Here is a 7,422-nt window from a genome sequence, read left to right as displayed (position 1 = left end):
TGGGGGCTTCCTCTCCTTGGGTTTCCAGTTACTGGGTGGGGGTCTCCTCTCCCAGGGTTTCCAGTTACTGGGTGGGGGTCTCCTCTCCCAGGGTTTCCCACTTCAAGTAAGAACTCCTGGAGCATGGCTTCTGAATGAGACCTAATTCTGTAAGAGCCTGTAGAGCACCTAACGTCTTGTGTACAACAAATTCTTCTGGGTCACTCAGGCCCTGAAACAGAAAATCAAGTTTATACTGTGAAATCATTATTTCCATTGGGGATTTGATTATCACTGTTTCTGTAAGATTTGATTGGCTATAATTATTATCATCCGATTTCCATACCTGGTCAATAAGTGCGCTTATATGGCTTAATTCGGTATACAGCAGCTCTGCCACCTGACACATGCGGCCACACCCACAATGTTGTCAAAGAAGGAGCCACGGAGATGCCAGTCAGTCTGAAAATCAAGAATATAATGTACGTGTACATACAGTGTAATTTGGCTTTTTCAAATTTTAGCGCAATCACTGGGTATGAGTTGTTGGTGTTATCATGAATTTATAGCACTACACATGTCTGTGTCATATTTTGTATTAATAAAAGATTTCTTAGAGATACAGTAAAACTCGGTTATAACAAGTCTAGGGGACATCTGAAATTAATTTGCTGTATCCCTTATTCATTATATCCGTATAAGGAATTAGTTAAATTAATATAGATGGGGGATCCATGATAACTTTGCTATATCCATGGATTTGCAATATCCGTGTTCGTACTAAACAAGTTTTACTGTATTCATAAATTAGCACATTATCCTCTGTTCCAAAGTCTCTTAAATATGAAGCCTGCTATTCTAAATACTGTATACAGAGAAATTTTTGCCCCTTCCACCTACCCTCATTTGGGCAAAATCAAAGATTTCAGTATCATTTCTTAAACAAACAGTACCGATCACCAGACCCAACCTGACACCCAAGCAGTCCCAGAAAGCAGTCCCCGGGACTGCTTTGGGACCGCTCTGGGACTGCTGTGGGACTGCTCTGGGACCGCTGTGGGACTGCTCTGGGACCGCTCTAGAAAGCAGACCCAGGAGTCCCAGCCGTCCCTGGGACTGCCTTCTGGGACTGCCTTTGTTCACCCCTTTGTGAAAAAGGTTCTGAGTGACATGATAGCTCCGCCCCTTTGTGAATTCTGAATTTGCAGGCCCCCTGTTGTTTTGTTTACTTGCAGCAGAGATGAGTTTAAACTGTTTAAAAAGCAAGGATTTCTTACAATCTTTTAATAAGTAGAGATTATTATAGTTAATTAATATTTACTTAGACTGTATATTTACACAAATGTAGTTTAGAATAAACTTTTTAAAAATAAACTTGTTAAATAAGGAAGTCAGGAGAAGAATAATTTTTTTCCCTAAATATAAGATAAGGTTTATGAGAAAAAAATATCCACATGTAGGCCTTTTTATTATGGGGTATTCAATGTAAAATTAAATGCTAAAAATCTGCATTTGTACTATTTTATAATAATTATTACAATTAGATAAATGATTTTTTAATTAAAAAAGGTATATGTTTTTTACCCTCAAATATAAAATATCACACTTTAATAAATGACCATAAAATAAAATTAAAAAATTAAATTAATCAATGCTTCCATCAATTCTTCCGTAACATAAACAATGTGGAAAATCACTGGGGAAATTATTAATGAATTACCGGTAGTTTTTGATTTATATACAAGTAATGAAAAAGTACATAAATTTCAAAAATAAACAGTTGAAAATACCGGAAATTATGATTTAATTTTTTTTGTATTGCTCCTGTTTACACCGCCGATTAATGTGTATAAGAATGGTATCAACATGCACTCGCGGTTTCAATCGCCTTTGGGCAGAAAATCAGTGTATGTTATTTGGGTATACATATCAGCGTTACACATCATTGAACATGCTGGTCAACAATGATCCTAATTTCAATCTATGTAACGCAAAACTAAAATTGATAAATGAAATGTGTATGAATTTCTTTCAGGATTAATTAATTTTGAACATAATCTGAGGGTTCCATTCGGGTGATTTACAGATATACACTCTAACATTAACAACAGAAGTACTTAAAACTTAAAGCACAATATTATAGAGACAGAGAAATTTAAAATAATTAAATTGACATGTCAGTAAAAATAATCATGCCTGAAAATTAATACTTGGCAAAATCAACAAAAAAATTTTTTTTTTGAAAAGCCCCAATACTTAAGAAAATTTATAAGAGTATCCCGATAGTATGGAAATTGGCCATAAGGATACGATCTATTTAAAGCTAATTCTGGTGTAAAATAATTTAATTTTCTGTATAAAAAATAAATAGGGAAACAATATCAATTACAGAAAATAAAGAAATCGAATTATCAATATACCAGATAATTGTGATTTATTTTAATTAATAAATAATAAATTTTAATTAATTTTAATTTAGGACTGCTCTGGTATAATATTCATGTTAAGTTTAATTTCATACATATACGTGTGAAAGCCTTCTTCATTCGATTAATATTATTTCAATTTTGTTTCTATGCGCGTACTGTTCATAAATCATTCGCACACATGTAAGGATTCCAGGCATACTACCCAGAATCAAATTCTACAGCCTTTTATAGTTCCATTGTTTATTGGGAATCTCATTTCTGAGTTAGCTCCGCCCATTAAATAAATAAACCCCGCCCTCTGGGACTGCTGGGACTGCTTTCTGGGACTGCTGGGACTGCTCTCTGGGACCGCTGGGACTGCTGGGACCGCTCTGGGACTGCTGTGGGACTGCTCTGGGACCGCTGTGGGACTGCTCTGGGACTGCTCTGGGACTGCTTTAGCAGTCCCAGAAAGCAGTCCCCGGGACTGCTCTGGGACTGCTTTGTGTCAGGTTGGGTCTGGTCGGTACTGAAGCTATAACTGGATAAATTCTAATTGGGGAAAAATTGTTTGCAACTGTGAAAAGGCAAAAATAACACTCTATCACTGATCAGAAGTTTTCTTAATTTCACATAGGACTTTATAGTTTTAATTATTATTTAACAAAACCTGAGTTATCTTACCTTGTCACTGAGGAAAGTAATCATGTGAGACAGTAGCACATCACTGGCTGAAATTAAAAACAGAAATTAACATTTCTAAAAATTCAAATCAACCATCCTAAACCACATTTACTCTATATCAGGCTAGAGAATGAGATCAAACCTCAAACAACTACCACAACTCAAACATGTTTTAACTTTACATCCGTACATCAGATTGTAGAATTAAATCTTGTTGAGAAAAGTATTTTTCAATGCCTGATTTGGTAAAGTGAGTACCTTTTTGCCTGTCAAAGCAGACACACAGCTTTGTGATTCCGTTCTCCAGTAGGGTCTGTTTAACACTGTTGTCCGGGTCACTCAGCAGGGTCACGACCTTCTGTTGTCTGGGTCACTCAGCAGGGTCACGACCTTCTGTTGTCCGGGTCACTCAGCAGGGTCATGACCTTCTGTTGTCCGGGTCACTCAGCAGGGTCACGACCTTCTGTTGTATGGTCTCTTGTAGAGACAGCAGCTCTATGTCATAATTTGCCTGTTTAAACAACAAAGGCCCATGGGCCACATCGCTCACCTGAGCAATGTGGTTAGGAAAAAAGCATAAATTAGTTTATGATTGAAAAGTTGAAACCCACGCATGTGAGTTAAGGCTAAATATGGAGGTTTCTATGCAAAATATCTAATTAAATTCCATAATTGCTCTACCTACTGCACAGAAAATGTTAAGACTTGTTTTCTTTTACATTCTTAGTACCCACGACATGCAATAGACAGTACACATTATGACGTCATCAACCTCTACTACACAAGTTTATAAGAAACATCAACGAAATCGCTTCGGCGCAAGGGCATACCTTATTTTGTTTTACAGAAGCAAGGTATAAAAAGACGCAGGATATTCCAAGGGTTTAGGATATAGCTGCACAAATGTCGGCACTGCAATTGTTTAGTTACTATTCGTGCAGTTTTAAGTTTAAACAGAGAAAAAATTCACAGTCCAGTGTAAGTTTCCTAAAATTTTTATCGATTGAGAAAGTGCCTAGGATTTGTGCAGCAATTTTATTAATTTTAATAATATTCTCCTTAATATAATACATTATTTATTTTAAATTAGATTGGATATGCTCTTGCGCCGATGTGATTTTGTTGATGTGATTTATAATAAATGCCTTGAATGAGAGAGAACAATGACATCATAATATGACGTCATAATGTGCACTTGCATAAATAAGCCCTGGGTACCAAGTATGTATAAGAAAATCAATTTGAACTTTCTCTGTACATAAAATATACAACTTATGCATTTTTATTAGCTCATTTGCATAGAATATTCATATTTAGTCTTAACTCACTTGCGCAATAGTGGTCCCAAACAATCCTTAAAAAGGAGAGCTAGGACCATTATCTGAACAAACTTGAATCTACACTAACTAAGGATACTTGCATATTTCTTTGACTACCTGTGGTTTTATTGCCCTTTACATTTGAACTTATATTGTGGCCCTGCCCTACCCCCAGGGGTCATTATTTAGCCAAAATTGAATCTACACTACCTGAGAATACTTCCATATGAATAGGACTAATCATGGTTTTGATATTTTTGAAAAAAAGATTTTTAAAGATTTTTTTCCCACCATCCCTAGGCCATAGCGCACTGCCCTGAATGTACCTGCTGGGCCCATACTCTGGACACTGCCCTGTATGTACCTGCTGGACTTATTTTTATTTCAGCATTTGTATAAAAAATTCAATCATAATAAAACCTTGCTTATCGGAGGTATGTTTTGTAATATTTGCTTCTCTAACGTAAGTATGGTAGTAATATTTGAGGAAAAACATGCTTATAGCAAATTCGCTTTATATTAATTGTTATATGAATTTGTTATACGGATATAACGAATTATAAATACAAATACAAATACAAATATTTATTGGCACAAACACAATTACAATAATTTGCAAAGGCACATCATCAATTGTTCATTATATTTAAACAATAATCTGGTATAGAATGTAAGGCTATATATAATCATAGCTAAATTGTACATCATTTGTAAAATAATTATGTTAAGCAGTCATTTCTAGATGTAATACATTTTTTAACAAATGAGTTTGTTATTTTCAGTACTTCTGGACAATGGCTATTAAAGCAAAGTTTAACTTTTTGAGTATTAGACATATTTAATATTTTATCATGGAAGAAATTCATATAAATATAGCAAATTAAATTCACAGGTCCTCTGCATGGCTTTTAAATTAAATTCAATTATAAAAGGAGTGGAGAAAATGTATGGCTGGACAAGGAATCGAGCCCAGGATCTCAGTATCACTAGTCAGGTGCTCTACCAGTATTCAGGTTGATATCCATTACACAGTACTTATATGCGTATAAATCTATATCTCATTTACATTGTACTTGTATAGTGTATTATTTCTGTCCAGAATTAGTTGATGATTGTCAAAGATTTGCACAAATAGAACAATAAAAAGGCGTTCTGACAGTTTTCTAAATAAAATTAAAAAGGGTAACTGATTCTTCATGTTATTGCATCTTTTTCTGTCCATCTTTACACATAATTTTTTTTAAACACTTTGCTTTTAGGATAACAGAAAACAGAACATTATGGATATAACTTACCTACTTTTTCGTGTCACTATTAGAAGTGTTTGTCTAATATTATAGGCCCAGTGTACAACTGCCGACTGGCTACTTTGAGGACAATGAGGTTTTTTGATTTGACGCCAATATGAAACTAATATTTTTTCAATCTTGAACCCGATGCAAATTGACATAAAAAGTGAATACAGCACATGAACAGGTTTTTTAAATTCAAATGAGACAATTTGAAAAGAAGATGATCTTGTGAAACACTGATTCAGTTGATGAAAGCTCTATATGGGACAAGATTAAAGTTTTCAAATATATTTCAAAGTCTAAGATCAAGAACTAGGATTAAAACAGGATAAAATTATTGCACCTTTACCCCCCATCCCCCCATCCCTTTTACCAGTAAAAAGTTATGGCGATCACGGTTTTCAGTTTTTCATTACTTAGTAGATCATACTCCAAGTTTTTAATTTAAACAACTTAATTTAAAATTATTGGTACCAAAGGAAAGTTCTCAAAAGGAATACATATGATTCATGTGCAAGCACAGACACCTGACTTATTTTTTATTTACTTATTTTTTTTTCTTTAAATAAAAAATAGGATACATAACCCCTACCTAATAATTAATGTGTGAAAGCATCAATTAAATGATCTATAGAGCAATTTATGTTATGTAATAGCATAAAGTTATAGATAAGATGTAGCTGCAGATCTGTAGCGTTATGGTTTTATTTATTTGTCTTTGACCATAACGCTACAGATCCTGTAATGCAAAAAAGATGCATTATTGTGACCCACTTTTCCCAAAGAATATAAATTTTGTCTAGCAGTGATTTTTGAGATTCAGTGATTGAATCCGAATTTGTGTTTGTCTTAAAAATCATAATACTTGATAACAACTTATATAAATATTACGCAACTTAAATAAATTTTTTTATTAGAATTTCAAATGTATTTGTTTATAAAGCAAAATGTAATATGAATTCAACGTGATTTCAACCAAATATCAACGTTTGTACATCCGAAAAATTTCAATCAAATCTAAACCTAATTTCAACCAATGTTTACTTTTGTTCAATGTTGATATTTGACGTTGAAACAACTTTGAAGCTTAAACTTTGCCTCAACTTTCATTTGCAACCAAAAATCAACCATAAATCAACCAAAAATTCAACCCATTTTCAACGTTTATTCAACGTTGAAAATTGACGTTGAAGCAACGTTATGTCTCAACGTTGCTGCTGGCCATGGGCCCCCTAAAGTCAATGTTACATTACCAAGTTTTTCCCTCGTCAGATCAATACAGAACAGCTCCATCAAATGTTTGGTTCTCTGTCAGCATTATCCATTACAACTGAAGAACATGGCTACACAATTAAGACACCAGAAGCTGTATCCTGTCCTCCAGTCAAACCACTGCTTGATGAACCAGAGCTCATCACCACCATAGACACTGAATATAGATGTAGCTGCAGATCTGTAGCGTTATGGATTGTCTTTGACCATAACGCTACAGATCCTGTAATGCAAAAAAGATGCATGCAATTTACGGCGCAATATTTTTTGCGCGCTTTGGAGGGGAATTACCCACTTTCAAGTATTGGTCAATCAACCACCTTTCACTACCTAATTCTAGACACATTCTGTAGCCAATATGTATATTTTATACACCTCCCAACCCTTTTTACTCGTCTCTACAAGTGATAAATTCGCTTGATTAAAATTATTAGTTATATACTTCTAACGACTTCTAACGACTTTATT

At 34.3% G+C, this 7,422-nt stretch overlaps 2 long non-coding RNA genes across 3 annotated transcripts; both read right to left on the bottom strand.

Moving 5' to 3' along the window:
* Window positions 1-359: 359 nt before the first annotated feature.
* LOC134250621 (uncharacterized) lies at window positions 360-5,765 on the bottom strand. 2 transcript variants are annotated; one of them, XR_009988541.1, is made up of 4 exons: window positions 5,703-5,765; window positions 3,330-3,582; window positions 3,058-3,118; window positions 360-441 (listed from the first exon to the last, which is right to left on the bottom strand). It is a non-coding gene; the product is annotated as an uncharacterized LOC134250621 (long non-coding RNA). The 2 variants fall into 2 exon arrangements; XR_009988546.1 differs by lacking the exon at window positions 5,703-5,765 and having other exon boundaries at window positions 389-441; window positions 3,072-3,118; window positions 3,330-4,739.
* A 1,182-nt stretch (window positions 5,766-6,947) lies between these two features.
* Window positions 6,948-7,218, bottom strand: LOC134250629 (uncharacterized). The gene is made up of 2 exons (XR_009988549.1): window positions 7,043-7,218; window positions 6,948-7,012 (listed from the first exon to the last, which is right to left on the bottom strand). It is a non-coding gene; the product is annotated as an uncharacterized LOC134250629 (long non-coding RNA).
* Between the last annotated feature and the right edge of the window lie 204 nt (window positions 7,219-7,422).

This window comes from Saccostrea cucullata, unplaced genomic scaffold (genome assembly GCF_032062105.1).
Source record: "Saccostrea cucullata isolate Sc308-1 unplaced genomic scaffold, CSIRO_AGI_Scuc_v1 ctg2257, whole genome shotgun sequence".
Classification (NCBI taxonomy): domain Eukaryota; kingdom Metazoa; phylum Mollusca; class Bivalvia; order Ostreida; family Ostreidae; genus Saccostrea; species Saccostrea cuccullata.
The sequence above is the reverse complement of the archived record's forward strand: the minus strand, read 5'-3'. Positions and strand labels throughout refer to the sequence as shown.